General features: G+C 47.7%; 1 pseudogene; it reads right to left on the reverse strand.

Annotated features, from left to right (window-relative positions):
* Positions 1 to 25,949, reverse strand: part of LOC135527669 (plasma membrane calcium-transporting ATPase 3-like) — a 151,624-nt pseudogene that overhangs the window by 12,578 nt on the left and 113,097 nt on the right.

The following is a 25,949-nucleotide window of genomic DNA, read 5'->3' on the forward strand; positions in this document are numbered from 1 at the left end:
GCAGAGGATGCCTGGTTATTATGTAAAAGTGCCTTCCTCGCCATCTTAAATATGAGTGCTCCATTGAAGTAATTTAGAACTAGGAATAGATATAGTCCTTGGTTCACTCCAGACCTGTCTGCTCTTGACCAGCACAAAAACATCCTGTGGCGTTCTGCATTGGCATCGAATAGCCCCCGCGATATGCAACTTTTCAGGGAAGTTTAGGGACCAATATACACAGGCAGTTAGGAAAGCTAAGGCTAGCTTTTTCAAACAGAAATTTGCTTCCTGTAGAACAAACTCAAAAAAGTTCTGGGACACTGTAAAGTCCATTGAGAATAAGAGCACCTCCTCCCAGCTGACCACTGCACTGGGGCTAGGAAACACTGTCACCACTGATAAATCCACAATAATTGATCATTTCAATAATCATTTTTCTACGGCTGGCAATGATTTCCACGGCTGGCAATGATTTCCACCTGGCTACCCCTACCCCGGTCAACAGCCCTGCACTCCCCACAGCAACTCGCCCAATCCTCCCCCATTTCTCCTTCACCCAAATCCAGATAGCTGATGTTCTGAAAGAGCTGCAAAATCTGGACCCTCAAATCAGCCAGGCTAGACAATCTGGACCGTCTCTTTTTAAAATGATCTGCCGAAATTGTTGCAACCCCTATTACTAGCCTCTCTTTCGTATCGTCTGAGATTCCCATAGATTGGAAAGCTGCCGCAGTCATCTCCCTCTTCAAAGGGGGACACTCTAGACCCAAACTGCTACAGACCTATATCTATTCTACCCTGCCTTTCTAAGGTCTTTGAAAGCAAAGTTAAAAATCAGATCACCGACCATTTTGATTCTCACCGTACCTTCTCTATGCAATCCGGTTTCCGAGCTGGTCATGGGTGCACCTTAGCCATGCTCAAGGTCCTAAATGATATCATTACCGGCATCGATAAGAGACATTACTGTGCGGCCATATTCATCAACCTGGCTAAGGCTTTTGACTCTCAATCACAACATTCTTATTGGCAGACTCGACAGCCTTGATGTCTCAAATGATTGCCTCGCCTGGTTCACCAACTACTTCTCAGACAGAGTTCAGTGTGTCAAATCGGAGGACCTGTTGTCCGGACCTCTGGCAGTCTCTATGAAGGTGCCACAGGGTTCAATTCTCGGGCCGACTCTCTTCTCTGTATACATCAATGATGTTGCTCTCGCTGGTGGTGATTCTCTGATCCACCTCTACGCAGATGACACCATTCTGTATACTTCTGGCCCTTCTTTGGACCCTGTGTTACCAAACCTCCAGACGGGCTTCAATGCCATTACAACTCTCCTTCTGTGGCCTCAAACTGCTCTTAAATGCAAGTAAAACTAAATGCATGCTCTTCAACCGATCGCTGCCCACACCTGCCCGCCCGACCAGCATCACTCCTCTGGACGGTTCTGACTTAGAATATGTAGACAACTACAAATACCTAGGTGTCTCGTTAGACTGTAAACTCTCCTTACAGACTCACATTAAACATCTCCAATCCAAAATGACATCTAGAATTGGATTCCTACTTCGCAACAAAGCATCCTTCACTCATGCTGCCAAACATACCCTCGTAAAACATTCTGCCGATCCTTGACTTCGGCCATGTCATTTACAAAATAGTCTCCAACACTGTACTCAACAAATTGGATAATAGTCTATCACAGTGCCATCCGTTTTGTCACCAAAGCCATATATACTACCCACCACTGCGACCTGTATGATCTCGTTGGCTGGCCTTCGCTTCATACTCATCGCCAAACCCACTGGCTCCAGGTCATCTACAAGTCTCTGGTAGGTAACGCCCCGCCTTATCTCAACTCACTGGTCACCATAGCATCACCCACCCGTAGCACGTGCTCCAGCAGGGATATGTCACTGGTCACCCCCAAAGTCAATTCTTCCTTTGGCCACCCCTCCTTCCAGTTCTCTGCTTCCAATGACTGGAACGAACTGCAAGAATCTCTGACTCATATCTCCCTCACTAGCTTTAAGCACGAGCTGTCAGAGCAGCTCACAGACCACTGCACCTGTACATAGCCCATCTGTAAACAGCCCATCCAACTACCTACCTCCCCATACTGTATTTATTTATTAATCTTCCTCCTTTGCACACCAGTATCTCTACTTGCACATTCATCTTCCGCACATCCTACCATTCCAGTGTTTAATTGCTATACTGTAATTACTTTGCCACCATGGCCTATTCATTGCCTTATGTCTCTTATCCTACCTCCTTTCAACATGCTGTATATAGATTTTCCTACTGTATTATTAACTATATGTTTGTTTATTCCATGTGTAATTTTGTGTTGTTGTTTGTGTCAAACTGCTTTGCTTTATCTTGGCCAGGTCGCAGTTGCAAATGAGAACTTGCTCTCAACTAGCCTACCTGGTTAACTAAAGGTGATTTAAATGTTTTTTTAAATACCAACCTATTCTACAGATATCAGTAGGTCTACATACAAACCTATTCTACAGCTAGATATCAGTAGGTCTACATACAAACCTATTCTACAGCTAGATATCAGTAGGTCTATATTAAAACCAATTCTACAGCTAGCTATCAGTAGGTCTACAGCTAGCTATCAGTAGGTCTACAGCTAGCTATCAGTAGGTCTACATCGAGCTATCAGTAGGTCTACATACAAACCTATTCTACAGCTAGCTATCAGTAGGTCTACATCTAGCTATCAATAGGTCTACATACAAACCTAGCTAGCTATTTTTATTTTATTTTTTATTTCACCTTTATTTAACCAGGTAGGCAAGTTGAGAACAAGTTCTCATTTACAATTGCGACCTGGCCAAGATAAAGCAAAGCAGTTCGACACATACAACGACACAGAGTCGTAGGTCTACAGCTAGCTATCAGTAGGTCTATATACAAACCTATTCTACAGCTAGATATCAGTAGGTCTACATACAAACCTATTCTACAGCTAGCTATCAGTAGGTCTACATACAAACCTATTCTATAGCTAGCTATCAGTAGGTCTATATACAAACCTATTCTACAGCTAGCTATCAGTAGGTCTACATACAAACCTATTCTACAGATAGATATTAGTAGATCTACAGCTAGCTATCAGTAGGTCTATATACAAACCTATTCTACAGCTAGCTATCAGTAAGTCTACATACAAACCTATTCTACAGCTATCAGTAGGTTTACAGCTAGCTATCAGTAGGTCTACATACAAACCTATTCTACAGCTATCTATCAGTAGGGATACAGCTAGCTGTCAGTAGATCTACATACAAAACATATTCTAAAGCTAGCTATCAGTAGGTCTACAGCTAGCTATCAGTAGGTCTATATAGAAACCTATTATACAGCTGTCAGTAGGTCTACATACAAACCTATTCTACAGCTAGCTATCAGTAGGTCTATATACAAACCTGTTCTATAGCTAGCTATCAGTAGGTCTATATACAAACCTATTCTACAGCTAGCTATCAGTAGGTCTACATACAAACCTATTCTACAGCTAGCTATCAGTAGGGATACAGCTAGCTGTCAGTAGGTCTACATACAAAAATATTCTACAGCTAGCTATCAGTAGGGATACAGATAGATATCAGTAGGTCTACATACAAACCTATTCTACAGCTAGCTATCAGTAGGTCTATATACAAACCTATTCTACAGCTAGCTATTAGTAGGTCTATATACAAACCTATTATATAGCTATCTATCAGTAGATCTACAGCTAGCTATCAGTAGGTCTATATACAAACCTATTATACAGCTAGCTATCAGTAGGGATACAGCTAGCTGTCAGTAGATCTACATACAAAACATATTCTAAAGCTAGCTATCAGTAGGTCTACAGCTAGCTATCAGTAGGTCTATATACAAACCTATTATATAGCTATCTATCAGTAGATCTACAGCTAGCTATCAGTAGGTCTACATACAAACCTATTCTACAGCTATCAGTAGGTCTACAGCTAGATATCAGTAGGTCTATATACAAACCTATTCTACAGCTAGCTATCAGTAGGTCTATATACAAACTAATTCTACAGCTAGCTATCAGTAGGTCTACATACAAACCTATTCTACAGCTATCAGTAGGTCTACAGCTAACTATCAGTAGGTCTACATACAAACCTATTCTACAGCTATCTATCAGTAGGGATACAGCTAGCTGTCAGTAGATCTACATACAAAACATATTCTAAAGCTAGCTATCAGTAGGTCTACAGCTAGCTATCAGTAGGTCTATATAGAAACCTATTATACAGCTGTCAGTAGGTCTACATACAAACCTATTCTACTGTTAGCTATCAGTATGTCTATAGCTAGCTATCAGTAGGTTTATATACAAACCTATTCTACATCTATCAGTAGATCTACAGCTAGCTATCAGTAGGTCTATATACAAACCTATTCTACAGCTAGCTATCAGTAGGTCTATATACAAACGAATTCTACAGCTAGCTATCAGTAGGTCTATATACAAACCTATTCTACAGCTCTCTATCAGTAGATCTATATACAAACCTATTCTACAGCTAGCTATCAGTGGGTCTATATACAAACCTATTCTATAGCTAGCTATCAGTGGGTCTATATACAAACCTATTCTATAGCTATCTATCAGTAGGTCTACATACAAACCTATTCTACAGCTAGCTATCAGTAGGTCTATAGCTAGCTATCAGTAGGTTTATATACAAACCTATTCTACATCTATCAGTAGATCTACAGCTAGCTATCAGTAGGTCTATATACAAACCTATTCTACAGCTAGCTATCAGTAGGTCTATATACAAACCTATTCTACAGCTAGCTATCAGTAGGTCTATATACAAACCTATTCTACAGCTAGCTATCAGTAGGTCTATATACAAACCTATTCTACAGCTCGCTATCAGTAGATCTATATACAAACCTATTCTACAGCTAGCTATCAGTAGGTCTATATACAAACAAATTCTACAGCTAGCTATCAGTAGGTCTATATACAAACCTATTCTACAGCTCGCTATCAGTAGATCTATATACAAACCTATTCTACAGCTAGCTATCAGTGGGTCTATATACAAACCTATTCTATAGCTAGCTATCAGTGGGTCTATATACAAACCTATTCTATAGCTATCTATCAGTAGGTCTACATACAAACCTATTCTACAGCTAGCTATCAGTAGGTCTACAGATAGTTATCAGTAGGTCTACAGCTATCTATCAGTAGGTCTATATACAAACCTATTCTACAGCTAGCTATCAGTAGGTCTATATACAAACCTATTCTACAGCTCGCTATCAGTAGATCTATATACAAACCTATTCTACAGCTAGCTATCAGTAGGTCTATATACAAACAAATTCTACAGCTAGCTATCAGTAGGTCTATATACAAACCTATTCTACAGCTCGCTATCAGTAGATCTATATACAAACCTATTCTACAGCTAGCTATCAGTGGGTCTATATACAAACCTATTCTATAGCTAGCTATCAGTGGGTCTATATACAAACCTATTCTATAGCTATCTATCAGTAGGTCTACATACAAACCTATTCTACAGCTAGCTATCAGTAGGTCTACAGATAGCTATCAGTAGGTCTACAGCTAGCTATCAGTCACTCTATATACCAACCTATTCTCATCATGTGAAATACATAGAATTAGGGCCTAATGAATTTATTTAAATTGACTGATTTCCTTAAAATAACTGTAACTCAGTAAAATCTTTGAAATTGCATGTTGCGTTTACATTTTTGATCAGTGTAATATGGTTGATATAGAATTCTATCAATTTAATCAGACCAATTATTTTACTATATTTAACTTTGCCTACAATATTATGCAACTGCTTTGCTTTAAAGGTGCACTATGCAGAAATGGTGCCACCATTTCCTGGTTACAAAAATTACATTATTTCACCTAATTTAAGATGATGTGACAAAACAAAATCACTGAGTGAAGAGAATCATTGTACCATCTCAATCGCTGTGAAATGTATTTAAAAAAAACAAAAATAACCATAATAAAAACAATAATAACAAATAATAAAAATAAATATTTTCAGCCGTTTGAAGCTGAATGTAAAAGACACAAAAACTAAACTTAAGAACAGGAAGCATAGAAATAGAGCATATAGAACAGATCGACCGCTTCTTAGACTTACTTTCAATGAGAATGACAGATCTATAACTCACAATTCTATATGAATTTGGTCGGGACGCCCAATAACTTACATATTGCAGCTTTAAATAGTGAAGTAAAACTTTTTAAACCTAAACTACACTACCATACTTTAAAGAGTTATAAAGAGTACCGATAAAGAGACACAGAGAGACACAGAGGGACACAGAGAGACACAGAGAGACACAGAGAGACAAAGAGAGACAGACACCGAGAGAGACAGACACACAGAGAGACACAGAGAGACACAGAGAGGCACACAAAGAGACACAGAGAGAGACACAGAGAGACAGACAGAGAGACACAGAGAGACAAAGAGAGACAGACACCGAGAGAGACAGACACACAGAGAGACACAGAGAGACACAGAGAGGCACACAAAGAGACACAGAGAGAGACACAGAGAGACAGACAGAGAGAGAGAGATAGACAGAGAGACAGAGAGACAGACAGAGAGAGAGATAGACAGAGAGAGAGAGACAGAGAGATATATAGAGAGACAGACAGAGAGAGAGAGACAGAGAGAGACAGAGAGACATAGAGAGACAGACAGAGAGAGACAGAGAGAAAGAGAGAGAGACAGAGACAGACAGAGACACAGAGACAGACAGAGACATAGATAGACATAGAGAGACAGACAGGGAGAGAGAGAGACAGAGACAGAGACAGAGAGACAGAGAGAGAGAGAGAGACAGAGAGAGACACAGGGAGACACAGAGAGTAAAGATATGATACCTGTGTCTGTATGCGGTTTAGCCCTCTACACCACAGTATCTGTCCTCGTCGTAGCTCTCTCTCAGCACAGTCAATCTCTCCCTCTTCGTCTCCTTCGTCCATCTCTTCCTCTTCCTCCACCGCCGCCATCGCTGCACCCGCCTCCTTCAGACATGGTAATTGGTCGCTGGGAACCGTGGCGATCACCTGTCCCCCGAACAATGAACACGGAGACAGTCGTCAGACGAAAAAGGTGGTACTATTCTACACACAAGTAATGCATTACACACACAAACTGTCTAATAGGCCTGTCTAATAGGCCTGTCTAATAGGCCTGTCTACTAGGCCTGTCTAATAGGCCTGTCTAATAGGCCTGTCTAATAGGCCTATCTAATAGGCCTGTCTACTAGGCCTGTCTAATAGGCCTGTCTACTAGGCCTGTCTACTAGGCCTGTCTAATAGGCCTGTCTAATAGGCCTGTCTACTAGGCCTGTCTAATAGGCCTGTCTAATAGGCCTGTCTAATAGGCCTGTCTACTAGGCCTGTCTAATAGGCCTGTCTAATAGGCCTATCTAATAGGCCTGTCTACTAGGCCAGTCTAATAGGCCTGTCTAAAAGGCCTGTCTAATAGGCCTGTCTAATAGGCCTGTCTAAAAGGCCTGTCTAAAAGGCCTGTCTAATAGGCCTGTCTAATAGGCCAGTCTAATAGGCCAGTCTAATAGGCCTGTCTACTAGGCCTGTCTAATAGGCCTGTCTAATAGGCCTGTCTACTAGGCCTGTCTAATAGGCCTGTCTAATAGGCCTGTCTAATAGGCCTGTCTACTAGGCCTGTCTAATAGGCCTGTCTAATAGGCCTGTCTAATAGGCCTGTCTACTAGGCCTGTCTAATAGGCCGGTCTAATAGGCCTGTCTAATAGGCCTATCTAATAGGCCTGTCTACTAGGCCAGTCTAATAGGCCTGTCTAAAAGGCCTGTCTAATAGGCCTGTCTAATAGGCCTGTCTAATAGGCCTGTCTAAAAGGCCTGTCTAAAAGGCCTGTCTAAAAGGCCTGTCTAAAAGGCCTGTCTAATAGGCCTGTCTAATAGGCCAGTCTAATAGGCCTGTCTAATAGGCCTGTCTAAAAGGCCTGTCTAATAGGCCTGTCTAATAGGCCTGTCTACTAGGCCTGTCTAATAGGCCTGTCTACTAGGCCTGTCTAATAGGCCTGTCTAATAGGCCTGTCTAATAGGCCTGTCTACTAGGCCTGTCTAATAGGCCTGTCTACTAGGCCTGTCTACTAGGCCTGTCTAATAGGCCTGTCTAATAGGCCTATCTAATAGGCCTGTCTACTAGGCCAGTCTAATAGGCCTGTCTAAAAGGCCTGTCTAATAGGCCTGTCTAATAGGCCTGTCTAAAAGGCCTGTCTAAAAAAATGTTCCTCTATCTATGACTCTACAGTGCATTTTCGATATTAGCGGGTTAGGGGTTAGGGTTGGGGTTGGGGTTGGGGTTAGGGTTGGGGTTAGGGTTGGGGTTGGGGTTGGGGTTAGGGTTGGGGTTGGGGTTGGGGTTAGGGTTGGGGTTGGGGTTGGGGTTAGGGTTGGGGTTAGGGGTTAGGGTTGGGGTTAGGGTTAGGGTTGGGGTTGGGGTTAGGGTTAGGGTTGGGGTTAGGGGTTAGTGTTGGGGTTAGGGTAAGGGTTGGGGTTAGGGTTGGGGTAAGGGTTGGGGTTAGGGTTGGGGCAAGGGTTGGGGTTGGGGTTAGGGTTGGGGTTAGGGTTGGGGTTAGGGTTGGGGTTAGGGTTAGGGTTGGGGTTAGGGTTGGGGTTAGGGGTTAGGGTTGGGGTTAGGGTAAGGGTTGGGGTTAGGGGTTAAGGTTGGGGTTAGGGTAAGGGTTGGGGTTAGGGTCGGGGTTAGGGTAAGTGTTGGGGTTGGGTCAAGGGTTGGGGTTAGGGTTAGGGTAAGGGTTGGGGTTGGGGTTGGGGTTGGGATTAGGGTTAGGGTTGGGGTTGGGGTTGGGGCAAGGGTTGGGGTTAGTGTAAGGGTTAGGGTTGGGGTTGGGGTTAGGGTTAGGGTTGGGGCAAGGGTTGAGGTTTAGGGTTAGGGGTTAGGGTTGGGGCAAGGGTTGGGGTTGGGGTTAGGGGTTAGGGGTTAGGGTTGGGCCAAGGGTTGGGTCAAGGGTTGGGGTTGGGGTTAGGATTAGGATTAGGGTAAGGGTTAGGGTTGGGGTTGGGGTTGGTGTTGGGGTTAGGGTTGGGGTTGGGGTTGGGGTTAGTGTTAGGGTTGGGGTTAGTGTAAGGGTTAGGGTTGGGGTTGGGGTTGGGGTTAGGGTTAGTGTTGGGGTTAGGGTTGGGGCAAGGGTTGGGGTTTAGGGGTAGGGGTTAGGGTTGGGGCAAGGGTTGGGGTTAGGGGTTAGGGGTTAGGGTTGGTGTTGGGGCAAGGGTTGGGTCAAGGGTTGGGGTTGGGCTTAGGGTTAGGGTTAGGGTTGGGGTTAGGGTTGGGGTTGGGGTTGGGGTTAGTGTTAGGGTTGGGGTTGGGGTTAGTGTTGGGGTTAGGGTTGGGGTTGGGGTTAGGGTTGGGGTTAGGGTTGGGGTTGGGGTTAGGGGTTAGGGTTGGGGTTGGGGTTAGGGTTGGGGTTGGGGTTGGGGTTGGGGTTAGGGTTGGGGTTGGGGTTGGGGTTAGGGGTTAGGGTTAGGGTTAGGGTTGGGGTTGGGGTTAGGGTTGGGGCAAGGGTTGAGGTTTAGGGTTAGGGGTTAGGGTTGGGGCAAGGGTTGGGGTTGGGGTTAGGGGTTAGGGGTTAGGGTTGGGGCAAGGGTTGGGTCAAGGGTTGGGGTTGGGGTTAGGATTAGGGTAAGGGTTAGGGTTGGGGTTGGGGTTGGTGTTGGGGTTAGGGTTGGGGTTGGGGTTGGGGTTAGTGTTAGGGTTGGGGTTAGTGTAAGGGTTAGGGTTGGGGTTGGGGTTAGGGTTAGTGTTGGGGTTAGGGTTGGGGCAAGGGTTGGGGTTTAGGGGTAGGGGTTAGGGTTGGGGCAAGGGTTGGGGTTAGGGGTTAGGGGTTAGGGTTGGTGTTGGGGCAAGGGTTGGGTCAAGGGTTGGGGTTGGGGTTAGGGTTAGGGTTAGGGTAAGGGTTAGGGTTGGGGTTAGTGTTGGGGTTAGGGTTGGGGTTGGGGTTAGGGTTGGGGTTGGGGTTAGTGTTAGGGTTGGGGTTGGGGTTGGGGTTAGTGTTGGGGTTAGGGTTGGGGTTAGGGGTTAGGGTTGGGGTTGGGGTTAGGGTTGGGGTTAGGGTTGGGGTTGGGGTTAGGGTTGGGGTTGGGGTTAGGGGTTAGGGGTTAGGGTTGGTGTTGGGGCAAGGGTTGGGTCAAGGGTTGAGGTTGGGGTTAGGGTTAGGGTAAGGGTTAGGGTTGGGGCAAGGGTTGGGGTTTAGGGGTAGGGGTTAGGGTTGGGGCAAGGGTTGGGGTTAGGGGTTAGGGGTTAGGGTTGGTGTTGGGGCAAGGGTTGGGTCAAGGGTTGGGGTTGGGCTTAGGGTTAGGGTTAGGGTTGGGGTTAGGGTTGGGGTTGGGGTTGGGGTTAGTGTTAGGGTTGGGGTTGGGGTTAGTGTTGGGGTTAGGGTTGGGGTTGGGGTTAGGGTTGGGGCAAGGGTTGGGGTTGGGGTTAGGGGTTAGGGGTTAGGGTTGGGGCAAGGGTTGGGTCAAGGGTTGGGGTTGGGGTTAGGATTAGGGTAAGGGTTAGGGTTGGGGTTGGGGTTGGTGTTGGGGTTAGGGTTGGGGTTGGGGTTGGGGTAAGTGTTAGGGTTGGGGTTGGGGCAAGGGTTGGGGTTGGGGTTAGTGTAAGGGTTAGGGTTGGGGTTGGGGTTGGGGTTAGTGTTAGGGTTGGGGTTAGTGTAAGGGTTGGGGTTGGGGTTAGGGTTAGTGTTGGGGTTAGGGTTGGGGCAAGGGTTGGGGTTTAGGGGTAGGGGTTAGGGTTGGGGCAAGGGTTGGGGTTAGGGGTTAGGGTTGGTGTTGGGGCAAGGGTTGGGTCAAGGGTTGGGGTTGGGGTTAGGGTTAGGGTTAGGGTAAGGGTTAGGGTTGGGGTTAGTGTTGGGGTTAGGGTTGGGGTTGGGGTTGGGGTTAGTGTTAGGGTTGGGGTTGGGGTTGGGGTTAGTGTTGGGGTTAGGGTTGGGGTTGGGGTTAGGGTTGGGGTTAGGGGTTAGGGGTTAGGGTTGGTGTTGGGGCAAGGGTTGGGTCAAGGGTTGGGGTTGGGGTTAGGGTAAGGGTTAGGGTTGGGGTTGGAGTTAGTGTTGGGGTTAGGGTTGGGGTTGGGGTTAGGGTTGGGGTAAGTGTTAGGGTTGGGGTTGGGGCAAGGGTTGGGGTTGGGGTTAGTGTAAGGGTTAGGGTTGGGGTTGGGGTTAGGGTTGAGGTTGAGGTTAGGGCTAGGGGTTAGGGTTAGGGTTGGGTGCGGGCCCCAGATTTGGACTTTATCACATAACCTATAGTCAGATGGTTGCGGATGGGTTATTAGCAAACAGCTGACCCGTGCATCACTAACGCTGACCTGTCCCCAGAGTAGTTCTCCCACTCCAACGAACAGACACCAGAGCCACTGTGCCACGCTGAGAGGAGCACAGCTGAACGGCTTGCCCCCCCACTGGACGATCACCACCTAGGGAACATAACATACACTACATTACCAACAGGACGTGGACACCTGCAGTCTGTATATAGACTTTTTGTTTTCTTTTGTTCTACTGTATTATTGACTGTGTTTTGTTTATTCCATGTGTAACTCTGTTGTTGTTGTTTGTGTCGCACTGCTTTGCTTTATCTTGGCCAGGTCGCAGTTGTAAATGAGAACTTGTTCTCAACTGGCCTACCTGTTTCAATAAAGGTGAAATATTTTTATTTTTTTCAAATTCCAAAATCATGGGCATTAATATGGGGTTGGTCCCCCCTTTGCTGCTATAACAGTCTCCACTCTTCTGGGAAGGCTTTCCACTAGATGTTGGAACATTGCTGCCATAATAGCCTCCACTCTTCTGGGAAGGCTTTCCACTAGATGTTGGAACATTGCTGCTATAATAGCCTCCACTCTTCTGGGAAGGCTTTCCACTAGATGTTGGAACATTGCTGCTATAACAGCCTCCACTCTTCTGGGAAGGCTTTCCACTAGATGTAGGAACATTGCTGCTATAACAGCCTCCAGTCTTCTGGGAAGGCTTTCCACTAGATGTTGGAACATTGCTGCTATAACAGCCTCCACTCTTCTGGGAAGGCTTTCCACTAGATGTTAGAACATTGCTGCTATAACAGCCTCCACTCTTCAGGGAAGGCTTTCCACTAGAGGTTGTAACATTGCGGCTATAACAGCCTCCATTCTCTGGGAAGGCTTTCCAATAGATGATGCAGAGGACTTGCTTCCATTCAGCCACAAGAGCATTAGTGAGGTCGATTAGACCATTAGGGCATTGGCCAAACCCAGATTAGTCCGTCGGGCTGCCAGATGGTGAAGAGTGATTCATCACTCCAGGGAAAGTGTTTCCGCTGCTCCAGAGTCCAATGGCGGCGAGCTTTACACCACTCCAGCCAACAATTTGCATTACGCATGGTGATCTTAGGCTTGTGTGTGGCTGCTCAGCTATGGAAACCCATTTCAGGAAGCTCCCGACAAACAGTTATTGTGCTGATGTTGCTTCCAGAGGTGGTTTGGAACTCGGTAGTGAGTGTTGCAACCGAGGACAGACCATTTTCCCGCGCTTCAGCACTTGGTGGTCCTGTTCCTTTAGCTTGTGTGGCCTTCCACTTCACAATAACATCACTTACCGTTGGCCAGGGCACCTTCCACTTCACTTCACGCACATCCGTGCATGCGTGTGTGTCAGTGTGTGTCCGTGCATGCGTGTGTGTCAGTGTGTGTGCGTGTGTGTCAGTGTGTGTCCGTGCATGCGTGTGTGTCAGTGTGTGTCCGTGCGTGTGTGTCAGTGTGTGTGCGTGTCCTACCTGGATAACTAAGGTTCCGAACACTATGGAACAGAAGATAGGGTTAGAGAAGATTCCGTCGAAGACGTTGCGTTCTCCGTGGATCTTCCTGGCGTTGATCTCATTAAAGAGCTGCATGAGGACGAAGGTGTTGAAAATGATGGTGTAGTGTTCTGACGGAGGGGAGTGGAGCGGAGCTTTACGACCACTGTCTATGTTGAAGATACGCTCTCCTAAAGGAGAGAGGAGAGGAGGGGGAGGAGAGAGGAAGGGAGAGGGTAGAGAGGAGGAGAGTGGAGATGGAAGAGAAAAGGAAGGTAGAGAGGAGGGGAGTGGAGAGGGGAGAGGAGAAAGGGGAGGAGAGAGGAGAGAAGGAGAGGAAAGGGAGGGAAGAGGCGAGATAAACTGTCAAAAAAGTATTAAGTTCTTAAGGAAAAGAGAACTGGAGGCAAGGTGATGAATGAGGACAGGGAGGAGAATGAAAGTAATGGATAGGAAGAAATAGAAGGAGAGAAAAAGTGTGTGTGTGTGTGTGTGTGTGTGTGTGTGTGTGTGTGTGTGTGTGTGTGTGTGTGTGTGTGTGTGTGTGTGTGTGTACCTATAAACAGAAGACTAAAGATAATGATGAGCTGGTAGACTCCGTGACCCAGGATGTTCTTCAACATCGTCAAGGAGATGAGAGGGTTGTTGCGGCCGTAGGGTTTACGTAGCAACAGGGACTCTGTGGGTGGTTCTGTTGCTAGGGCAAGAGAGGCGAAGGTATCCATGATGAGGTTAACCCATAACATCTGGACTGCTTTCAGAGGAGAGTCCTGCGGGGGGCAAGAAGGTTGGAGGGGGAGGAGAATGTGTGAAAAGCCACTGTTGACACCCACAATGTTGAGTGTGTGCATTTGTGTGTGAGCACGTGTTTATTACCTGTGTGATGCAGGCCCCAGTGAAGGCCACTATGACAGCCACCATGTTGACAGTCAGCTGTGTGTTTATTACCTGTGTGATGCAGGCCCCAGTGAAGGCCACTATGACAGCCACCATGTTGACAGTCAGCTGTGTGTTTATTACCTGTGTGATGCAGGCCCCAGTGAAGGCCACTATGACAGCCACCATGTTGACAGTCAGCTGTGTGTTTATTACCTGTGTGATGCAGGCCGCAGTGAAGGCCACTATGACAGCCACCATGTTGACAGTCAGCTGTGTGTTTATTACCTGTGTGATGGAGGCCCCAGTGAAGGCCACTATGACAGCCACCATGTTGACAGTCAGCTGTGTGTTTATTACCTGTGTGATGCAGGCCGCAGTGAAGGCCACTATGACAGCCACCATGTTGACAGTCAGCTGTGTGTTTATTACCTGTGTGATGCAGGCCGCAGTGAAGGCCACTATGACAGCCACCATGTTGACAGTCAGCTGTGTGTTTATTACCTGTGTGATGCAGGCCCCAGTGAAGGTCACTATGACAGCCACCACGTGGACAGTCAGCTGTGTGTTTATTACCTGTGTGATGCAGGCCGCAGTGAAGGCCACTATGACAGCCACCATGTTGACAGTCAGCTGTGTGTTTATTACCTGTGTGATGCAGGCCCCAGTGAAGGCCACTATGACAGCCACCACGTTGACAGTCAGCTGTGTGTTTATTACCTGTGTGATGGAGGCCCCAGTGAAGGCCACTATGACAGCCACCATGTTGACAGTCAGCTGTGTGTTTATTACCTGTGTGATGCAGGCCCCAGTGAAGGCCACTATGACAGCCACCATGTTGACAGTCAGCTGTGTGTTTATTACCTGTGTGATGCAGGCCGCAGTGAAGGCCACTATGACAGCCACCATGTTGACAGTCAGCTGTGTGTTTATTACCTGTGTGATGCAGGCCCCAGTGAAGGTCACTATGACAGCCACCACGTGGACAGTCAGCTGTGTGTTTATTACCTGTGTGATGCAGGCCCCAGTGAAGGCCACTATGACAGCCACCACGTTGACAGTCAGCTGTGTGTTTATTACCTGTGTGATGCAGGCCGCAGTGAAGGCCACTATGACAGCCACCATGTTGACAGTCAGCTGTGTGTTTATTACCTGTGTGATGCAGGCCGCAGTGAAGGCCACTATGACAGCCACCATGTTGACAGTCAGCTGTGTGTTTATTACCTGTGTGATGCAGGCCCCAGTGAAGGTCACTATGACAGCCACCACGTGGACAGTCAGCTGTGTGTTTATTACCTGTGTGATGCAGGCCGCAGTGAAGGCCACTATGACAGCCACCATGTTGACAGTCAGCTGTGTGTTTATTACCTGTGTGATGCAGGCCCCAGTGAAGGCCACTATGACAGCCACCACGTTGACAGTCAGCTGTGTGTTTATTACCTGTGTGATGGAGGCCCCAGTGAAGGCCACTATGACAGCCACCATGTTGACAGTCAGCTGTGTGTTTATTACCTGTGTGATGCAGGCCCCAGTGAAGGCCACTATGACAGCCACCATGTTGACAGTCAGCTGTGTGTTTATTACCTGTGTGATGCAGGCCGCAGTGAAGGCCACTATGACAGCCACCATGTTGACAGTCAGCTGTGTGTTTATTACCTGTGTGATGCAGGCCCCAGTGAAGGCCACTATGACAGCCACCATGTTGACAGTCAGCTGTGTGTTTATTACCTGTGTGATGCAGGCCCCAGTGAAGGTCACTATGACAGCCACCATGTTGACAGTCAGCTGTGTGTTTATTACCTGTGTGATGGAGGCCCCAGTGAAGGCCACTATGACAGCCACCATGTTGACAGTCAGCTGTGTGTTTATTACCTGTGTGATGCAGGCCCCAGTGAAGGCCACTATGACAGCCACCATGTTGACAGTCAGCTGTGTGTTTATTACCTGTGTGATGCAGGCCGCAGTGAAGGCCACTATGACAGCCACCATGTTGACAGTCAGCTGTGTGTTTATTACCTGTGTGATGCAGGCCCCAGTGAAGGCCACTATGACAGCCACCATGTTGACAGTCAGCTGTGTGTTTATTACCTGTGTGATGCAGGCCCCAGTGAAGGCCACTATGACAGCCACCATGTTGACAGTCAGCTGTGTGTTTATTACCTGTGTGATGCAGGCCCCAGTGAATGCCACTATGACAGCCACCACGTTGACAGTCAGCTGTGTGTTTATTACCTGTGTGATGCAGGCCCCAGTGAAGGCCACTATGACAGCCACCATGTTGACAGTCAGCTGTGTGTTTATTACCTGTGTGATGCAGGCCCCAGTGAAGGCCACTATGACAGCCACCATGTTGACAGTCAGCTGTGTGTTTATTACCTGTGTGATGCAGGCCCCAGTGAAGGCCACTATGACAGCCACCATGTTGACAGTCAGCTGTGTGTTTATTACCTGTGTGATGCAGGCCCCAGTGAAGGCCACTATGACAGCCACCACGTTGACAGTCAGCTGTGTGTTTATTACCTGTGTGATGGAGGCCCCAGTGAAGGCCACTATGACAGCCACCATGTTGACAGTCAGCTGTGTGTTTATTACCTGTGTGATGCAGGCCGCAGTGAAGGCCACTATGACAGCCACCATGTTGACAGTCAGCTGTGTGGTTATTACCTGTGTGATGCAGGCCCCAGTGAAGGCCACTATGACAGCCACCATGTTGACAGTCAGCTGTGTGTTTATTACCTGTGTGATGCAGGCCCCAGTGAAGGTCACTATGACAGCCACCATGTTGACAGTCAGCTGTGTGTTTATTACCTGTGTGATGGAGGCCCCAGTGAAGGCCACTATGACAGCCACCACGTTGACAGTCAGCTGTGTGTTTATTACCTGTGTGATGCAGGCCCCAGTGAAGGCCACTATGACAGCCACCATGTTGACAGTCAGCTGTGTGTTTATTACCTGTGTGATGCAGGCCCCAGTGAAGGCCACTATGACAGCCACCATGTTGACAGTCAGCTGTGTGTTTATTACCTGTGTGATGCAGGCCCCAGTGAAGGCCACTATGACAGCCACCATGTTGACAGTCAGCTGTGTGTTTATTACCTGTGTGATGGAGGCCCCAGTGAAGGCCACTATGACAGCCACCATGTTGACAGTCAGCTGTGTGTTTATTACCTAAGTGATGCAGGCCCCAGTGAAGGCCACTATGACAGCCACCATGTTGACAGTCAGCTGTGTGTTTATTACCTGTGTGATGCAGGCCCCAGTGAAGGCCACTATGACAGCCACCACGTTGACAGTCAGCTGTGTGTTTATTACCTGTGTGATGGAGGCCCCAGTGAAGGCCACTATGACAGCCACCATGTTGACAGTCAGCTGTGTGTTTATTACCTGTGTGATGCAGGCCGCAGTGAAGGCCACTATGACAGCCACCATGTTGACAGTCAGCTGTGTGTTTATTACCTGTGTGATGCAGGCCCCAGTGAAGGCCACTATGACAGCCACCATGTTGACGGTCAGCTGTGTGTTTATTACCTGTGTGATGCAGGCCCCAGTGTTGAAGTCAGCCACTATGACAGCCACCATGTTGACAGTCAGCTGTGTGTTTATTACCTGTGTGATGCAGGCCCCAGTGAAGGCCACTATGACAGCCACCATGTTGACAGTCAGCTGTGTGTTTATTACCTGTGTGATGCAGGCCCCAGTGAAGGTCACTATGACAGCCACCATGTTGACAGTCAGCTGTGTGTTTATTACCTGTGTGATGCAGGCCCCAGTGAAGGCCACTATGACAGCCACCATGTTGACAGTCAGCTGTGTGTTTATTACCTGTGTGATGCAGGCCCCAGTGAAGGCCACTATGACAGCCACCATGTTGACAGTCAGCTGTGTGTTTATTACCTGTGTGATGCAGGCCCCAGTGAAGGCCACTATGACAGCCACCATGTTGACAGTCAGCTGTGTGTTTATTACCTGTGTGATGCAGGTCCCAGTGAAGGCCACTATGACAGACACCATGTTGACAGTCAGCTGTGTGTTTATTACCTGTGTGATGCAGGCCCCAGTGAAGGCCACTATGACAGCCACCATGTTGACAGTCAGCTGTGTGTTTATTACCTGTGTGATGCAGGCCCCAGTGAAGGCCACTATGACAGCCACCATGTTGACAGTCAGCTGTGTGTTTATTACCTGTGTGATGCAGGTCCCAGTGAAGGCCACTATGACAGCCACCACGTTGACAGTCAGCTGTGTGTTTATTACCTGTGTGATGCAGGCCCCAGTGAAGGCCACTATGACAGCCACCATGTTGACAGTCAGCTGTGTGTTTATTACCTGTGTGATGCAGGCCCCAGTGAAGGCCACTATGACAGCCACCATGTTGACAGTCAGCTGTGTGTTTATTACCTGTGTGATGCAGGCCCCAGTGAAGGCCACTATGACAGACACCATGTTGACAGTCAGCTGTGTGTTTATTACCTGTGTGATGCAGGCCCCAGTGAAGGCCACTATGACAGCCACCATGTTGACAGTCAGCTGTGTGTTTATTACCTGTGTGATGCAGGCCCCAGTGAAGGCCACTATGACAGCCACCACGTTGACAGTCAGCTGTGTGTTTATTACCTGTGTGATGCAGGCCGCAGTGAAGGCCACTATGACAGCCACCATGTTGACAGTCAGCTGTGTGTTTATTACCTGTGTGATGCAGGCCGCAGTGAAGGCCACTATGACAGCCACCATGTTGACAGTCAGCTGTGTGTTTATTACCTGTGTGATGCAGGCCCCAGTGAAGGTCACTATGACAGCCACCACGTGGACAGTCAGCTGTGTGTTTATTACCTGTGTGATGCAGGCCGCAGTGAAGGCCACTATGACAGCCACCATGTTGACAGTCAGCTGTGTGTTTATTACCTGTGTGATGCAGGCCCCAGTGAAGGCCACTATGACAGCCACCATGTTGACAGTCAGCTGTGTGTTTATTACCTGTGTGATGCAGGCCGCAGTGAAGGCCACTATGACAGCCACCATGTTGACAGTCAGCTGTGTGTTTATTACCTGTGTGATGCAGGCCCCAGTGAAGGCCACTATGACAGCCACCATGTTGACAGTCAGCTGTGTGTTTATTACCTGTGTGATGGAGGCCCCAGTGAAGGCCACTATGACAGCCACCACGTTGACAGTCAGCTGTGTGTTTATTACCTGTGTGATGCAGGCCCCAGTGAAGGCCACTATGACAGCCACCATGTTGACAGTCAGCTGTGTGTTTATTACCTGTGTGATGCAGGTCCCAGTGAAGGCCACTATGACAGCCACCACGTTGACAGTCAGCTGTGTGTTTATTACCTGTGTGATGCAGGCCCCAGTGAAGGCCACTATGACAGCCACCATGTTGACAGTCAGCTGTGTGTTTATTACCTGTGTGATGCAGGCCCCAGTGAAGGCCACTATGACAGCCACCATGTTGACAGTCAGCTGTGTGTTTATTACCTGTGTGATGCAGGCCCCAGTGAAGGCCACTATGACAGACACCATGTTGACAGTCAGCTGTGTGTTTATTACCTGTGTGATGCAGGCCCCAGTGAAGGCCACTATGACAGCCACCATGTTGACAGTCAGCTGTGTGTTTATTACCTGTGTGATGCAGGCCCCAGTGAAGGCCACTATGACAGCCACCACGTTGACAGTCAGCTGTGTGTTTATTACCTGTGTGATGCAGGCCGCAGTGAAGGCCACTATGACAGCCACCATGTTGACAGTCAGCTGTGTGTTTATTACCTGTGTGATGCAGGCCGCAGTGAAGGCCACTATGACAGCCACCATGTTGACAGTCAGCTGTGTGTTTATTACCTGTGTGATGCAGGCCCCAGTGAAGGTCACTATGACAGCCACCACGTGGACAGTCAGCTGTGTGTTTATTACCTGTGTGATGCAGGCCGCAGTGAAGGCCACTATGACAGCCACCATGTTGACAGTCAGCTGTGTGTTTATTACCTGTGTGATGCAGGCCCCAGTGAAGGCCACTATGACAGCCACCATGTTGACAGTCAGCTGTGTGTTTATTACCTGTGTGATGCAGGCCGCAGTGAAGGCTACTATGACAGCCACCATGTTGACAGTCAGCTGTGTGTTTATTACCTGTGTGATGCAGGCCCCAGTGAAGGCCACTATGACAGCCACCATGTTGACAGTCAGCTGTGTGTTTATTACCTGTGTGATGGAGGCCCCAGTGAAGGCCACTATGACAGCCACCACGTTGACAGTCAGCTGTGTGTTTATTACCTGTGTGATGCAGGCCCCAGTGAAGGCCACTATGACAGCCACCATGTTGACAGTCAGCTGTGTGTTTATTACCTGTGTGATGCAGGCCCCAGTGAAGGCCACTATGACAGCCACCACGTTGACAGTCAGCTGGAACTGGAGGAACTTGGAGATGCTGTCGTAGACGTTCCTCCCCCACATCACAGCCTTCACTATGCTACTGAAGTTATCGTCCGTTAATATGATGTCAGACGCCTCCTTGGCCACGTCTGTACCGGCTATACCCTGCAGAGAGGAGAGGAATGGTTTAATACCGGCTATACCCTGCAGAGAGAAGAGGAATGGTTTAATACCGGCTATACCCTGCAGAGAGAAGGGGAATGGTTTAATACCGGCTATACCCTGCAGAGAGGAGAGGGATGGTTTAATACCGGCTATACCCTGCAGAGAGGAGAGGAATGGTTTAATACCGGCTATACCCTGCAGAGAGAAGAGGAATGGTTTAATACCGGCTAAACCCTGCAGAGAGAAGAGGAATGGTTTAATACCAGCTGAACCCTGGAGAGAGAGAGGAATGGTTTAATACTGGCTGAACCCTGCAGAGAGGAGAGGAATGGTTTAATACTGGCTGAACCCTGCAGAGAGAAGAGGAATGGTTTAATACCGGCTGAACCCTGCAGAGAGAGAGGAATGGTTTAATACCGGCTGAACCCTGCAGAGAGAAGAGGAATGGTTTAATACTGGCTGAACCCTGCAGAGAGAAGAGGAATGGTTTAATACTGGCTGAACCCTGCAGAGAGGAGAGGAATGGTTTAATACTGGCTGAACCCTGCAGAGAGAAGAGGAATGGTTTAATACTGGCTGAACCCTGCAGAGAGGAGAGGAATGGTTTAATACTGGCTGAACCCTGCAGAGAAAGAGGAATGGTTTAATACCGGCTGAACCCTGCAGAGAAAGAGGAATGGTTTAATACCGGCTGAACCCTGCAGAGAGAAGAGGAATGGTTTAATACCGGCTGAACCCTGCAGAGATAGAGGTATGGTTTAATACCGGCTGAACCCTGCAGAGAGAGAGGAATGGTTTAATACTGGCTGAACCCTGCAGAGAGAGGTATGGTTTAATACCGGCTGAACCCTGCAGATAGAAGAGGAATGGTTTAATACCGGCTGAACCCTGCAGAGAGGAGAGGAATGGTTTAATACTGGCTGAAACCTGCAGAGAGGAGAGGAATGGTTTAATACCGGCTGAACCCTGCAGAGAGAAGAGGAATGGTTTAATACCGGCTGAACCCTGCAGAGAGAAGAGGAATGGTTTAATACCGGCTGAACCCTGCAGAGAGAAGAGGAATGGTTTAATACCGGCTGAACCCTGCAGAGAGAGAGGAATGGTTTAATACCGGCTGAACCCTGCAGAGAAAGAGGAATGGTTTAATACCGGCTGAACCCTGCAGAGAAAGAGGAATGGTTTAATACCGGCTGAACCCTGCAGAGAGAAGAGGAATGGTTCAATACCGGCTGAACCCTGCAGAGAAAGAGGAATGGTTTAATACCGGCTGAACCCTGCAGAGAAAGAGGAATGGTTTAATACTGGCTGAACCCTGCAGAGAGAGGTATGGTTTAATACTGGCTGAACCCTGCAGAGAAAGAGGAATGGTTTAATACCGGCTGAACCCTGCAGAGAAAGAGGAATGGTTTAATACCGGCTGAACCCTGCAGAGAAAGAGGAATGGTTTAATACTGGCTGAACCCTGCAGAGAAAGAGGAATGGTTTAATACCGGCTGAACCCTGCAGAGAGAAGAGGAATGGTTTAATACCGGCTGAACCCTGCAGAGAAAGAGGAATGGTTTAACACCGGCTGAACCCTGCAGAGAGAAGAGGAATGGTTTAATACCGGCTATACCCTGGAGAGAGAAGAGGAATGGTTTAATACCGGCTGAACCCTGCAGAGAGAAGAGGAATGGTTTAATACCGGCTGAACCCTGCAGAGAGAAGAGGAATGGTTTAATACCGGCTGAACCCTGCAGAGAGGAGAGGAATGGTTTAATACCGGCTGAACCCTGCAGAGAGAGAGGAATGGTTTAATACCGGCTGAACCCTGCAGAGAGAGAGGTATGGTTTAATACTGGCTGAACCCTGCAGAGAGAGAGGTATGGTTTAATACCGGCTGAACCCTGTAGAGAGAAGAGGTATGGTTTAATACCGGCTGAACCCTGCAGAGAGGAGAGGAATGGTTTAATACCGGCTGAACCCTGCAGAGAGAGAGGTATGGTTTAATACCGGCTGAACCCTGCAGAGAGAAGAGGAATGGTTTAATACTGGCTGAACCCTGCAGAGAAAGAGGAATGGTTTAATACTGGCTGAACCCTGCAGAGAAAGAGGAATGGTTTAATACTGGCTGAACCCTGCAGAGAGAAGAGGTATGGTTTAATACTGGCTGAACACTGCAGAGAGAAGAGGAATGGTTTAATACCGGCTGAACCCTGCAGAGAAAGAGGAATGGTTTAATACCGGCTGAACCCTGCAGAGAAAGAGGAATGGTTTAATACTGGCTGAACCCTGCAGAGAAAGAGGAATGGTTTAATACCGGCTGAACCCTGCAGAGAAAGAGGTATGGTTTAATACCGGCTGAACCCTGCAGAGAAAGAGGAATGGTTTAATACTGGCTGAACCCTGCAGAGAGAAGAGGAATGGTTCAATACCGGCTGAACCCTGCAGAGAGAAGAGGAATGGTTTAATACTGGCTGATCCCTGCAGAGAGAAGAGGAATGGTTTAATACTGGCTGAACCCTGCAGAGAGGAGAGGAATGGTTTAATACCGGCTGAACCCTGCAGAGAGAGAGGAATGGTTTAATACCGGCTGAACCCTGCAGAGAGAGAGGTATGGTTTAATACCGGCTGAACCCTGTAGAGAGAAGAGGTATGGTTTAATACCGGCTGAACCCTGCAGAGAGGAGAGGAATGGTTTAATACCGGCTGAACCCTGCAGAGAGAGAGGTATGGTTTAATACCGGCTGAACCCTGCAGAGAGAAGAGGAATGGTTTAATACTGGCTGAACCCTGCAGAGAAAGAGGAATGGTTTAATACCGGCTGAACCCTGCAGAGAAAGAGGAATGGTTTAATACCGGCTGAACCCTGCAGAGAGAATAGGAATGGTTTAATACTGGCTGAACACTGCAGAGAGAAGAGGAATGGTTTAATACCGGCTGAACCCTGCAGAGAGAAGAGGAATGGTTTAATACTGGCTGAACCCTGCAGAGAGGAGAGGAATGGTTTAATACCGGCTGAACCCTGCAGAGAGAGAGGAATGGTTTAATACCGGCTGAACCCTGCAGAGAAAGAGGAATGGTTTAATACCGGCTGAACCCTGCAGAGAAAGAGGAATGGTTTAATACCGGCTGAACCCTGCAGAGAGAAGAGGAATGGTTCAATACCGGCTGAACCCTGCAGAGAAAGAGGAATGGTTTAATACCGGCTGAACCCTGCAGAGAAAGAGGAATGGTTTAATACCGGCTGAACCCTGCAGAGAAAGAGGAATGGTTTAATACCGGCTGAACCCTGCAGAGAGAAGAGGAATGGTTTAATACTGGCTGAACCCTGCAGAGAGAGGTATGGTTTAATACCGGCTGAACCCTGCAGAGAGAGAGGAATGGTTTAATACTGGCTGAACCCTGCAGAGAGAGGTATGGTTTAATACCGGCTGAACCCTGCAGAGAGAAGAGGAATGGTTTAATACCGGCTGAACCCTGCAGAGAGAAGAGGAATGGTTTAATACCGGCTGAACCCTGCAGAGAGAAGAGGAATGGTTTAATACCGGCTGAACCCTGCAGAGAGAAGAGGTATGGTTTAATACCGGCTGAACCCTGCAGAGAGAAGAGGTATGGTTTAATACCGGCTGAACCCTGCAGATAGAAGAGGAATGGTTTAATACCGGCTGAACCCTGCAGAGAGAAGAGGAATGGTTTAATACCGGCTGAACCCTGCAGAGAGAGAGGTATGGTTTAATACCGGCTGAACCCTGCAGAGAGAAGAGGAATGGTTTAATACTGGCTGAACCCTGCAGAGAGAATAGGAATGGTTTAATACTGGCTGAACACTGCAGAGAGAAGAGGAATGGTTTAATACCGGCTGAACCCTGCAGAGAGAAGAGGAATGGTTTAATACTGGCTGAACCCTGCAGAGAGAGAGGAATGGTTTAATACTGGCTGAACCCTGCAGAGAAAGAGGAATGGTTTAATACCGGCTGAACCCTGCAGAGAGAGAGGAATGGTTTAATACCGGCTGAACCCTGCAGAGAGAGAGGTATGGTTTAATACTGGCTGAACCCTGCAGAGAGAAGAGGAATGGTTTAATACCGGCTGAACCCTGCAGAGAGAGAGGAATGGTTTAATACCGGCTGAACCCTGCAGAGAGAGAGGAATGGTTTAATACCGGCTGAACCCTGCAGAGAGAGAGGTATGGTTTAATACTGGCTGAACCCTGCAGAGAGAAGAGGAATGGTTTAATACCGGCTGAACCCTGCAGAGAGAAGAGGTATGGTTTAATACCGGCTGAACCCTGCAGAGAGAGAGGAATGGTTTAATACCGGCTGAACCCTGCAGAGAAAGAGGAATGGTTTAATACCGGCTGAACCCTGCAGAGAAAGAGGAATGGTTTAATACCGGCTGAACCCTGCAGAGAAAGAGGAATGGTTTAATACTGGCTGAACCCTGCAGAGAAAGAGGAATGGTTTAATACCGGCTGAACCCTGCAGAGAGAAGAGGAATGGTTTAATACCGGCTGAACCCTGCAGAGAGAAGAGGAATGGTTTCATACCGGCTATACCCTGGAGAGGGAATTTAATTTATTTCACCTTTATTTAACCAGGTAGGCTAGTTGAGAGCAAGTTCTCATTTGCAACTGCGACCTGGCCAATAATAAAGCAAAGCAGTTCGACACAAACAACAACACAGTTACACATGGAATAAACAAACATACAATCAATAATACAGTAGAAAAATCTATATACAGCATGTACAAATGAGGTAGGATAAGGGAGGTAAGGCAATAAATAGGCCATGGTGGCAAAGTAATTACAATATAGCAAATAAACACTGGAATGGTAGATGTGCAGAATATGAATGTGCAAGTAGAGATACTGGGGTGCAAAGAAGCAAGATAAATAAATAAATAAATACAGTATGGGGATGAGGTAGTTGGATGGGAAATTTACAGATGAGCTATGTACAGGTGCAGTGGTCTGTGAGCTGGTCTGACAGCTGGTGCTTAAAGCTAGTGAGGGAGATATGAGTCTCCAGCTTCAGAGATTTTTGCAGTTTGTTCCAGTCATTGGCAGCAGAGAACTGGAAGGAGAGGCGGCCAAAGGAAGAATTGGCTTTGGGGGTGACCAGTGAAATATACCTGCTGGAGCGCGTGCTACGGATGGGTGCTGCTATGGTGACCAGTGAGCTGAGATAAGGCGGAGCTTTACCTAGCAGAGACTTGTAGATGACCTGGAGACAGTGGGTTTGGCGACGAGTATGAAGCAAGGGCCAGTCAACGAGAGCATACAGGCTGCAATGGTGGGTAGTATATGGGGCTTTGGTGACAAAACAGATGGCACTGTTATAGACTGTATCCAATTTGTTGAGTACAGTGTTGGAGGCTATTTTGTAAATGACATCGCCGAAGTCGAGGATCGGTAGGATGGTCAGTTTTACGAGGGTATGTTTGGCAGCATGAGTGAAGGATGCTTTGTTGCAAAATAGGAACCAGATTCTAGATTTAATTTTGGATTGGAGATGTTTAATGTGAGTCTGGAAGGAGAGTTTACAGTCTAGCCAGACCCCTAGGTATTTGTAGTTATCCACATATTCAGAACCGTCCAGAGTATTGATGCTGGATAGGCGGAAAGGTGCGGGCAGCGATCGGTTCAAGAGCATGCATTTAGTTTTACTTGCATTTAAGAGCAGTTGGAAATAGAGT

Source organism: Oncorhynchus masou, chromosome 33 (genome assembly GCF_036934945.1).
Source record: "Oncorhynchus masou masou isolate Uvic2021 chromosome 33, UVic_Omas_1.1, whole genome shotgun sequence".
NCBI classification, from domain to species: Eukaryota; Metazoa; Chordata; class Actinopteri; order Salmoniformes; family Salmonidae; genus Oncorhynchus; species Oncorhynchus masou.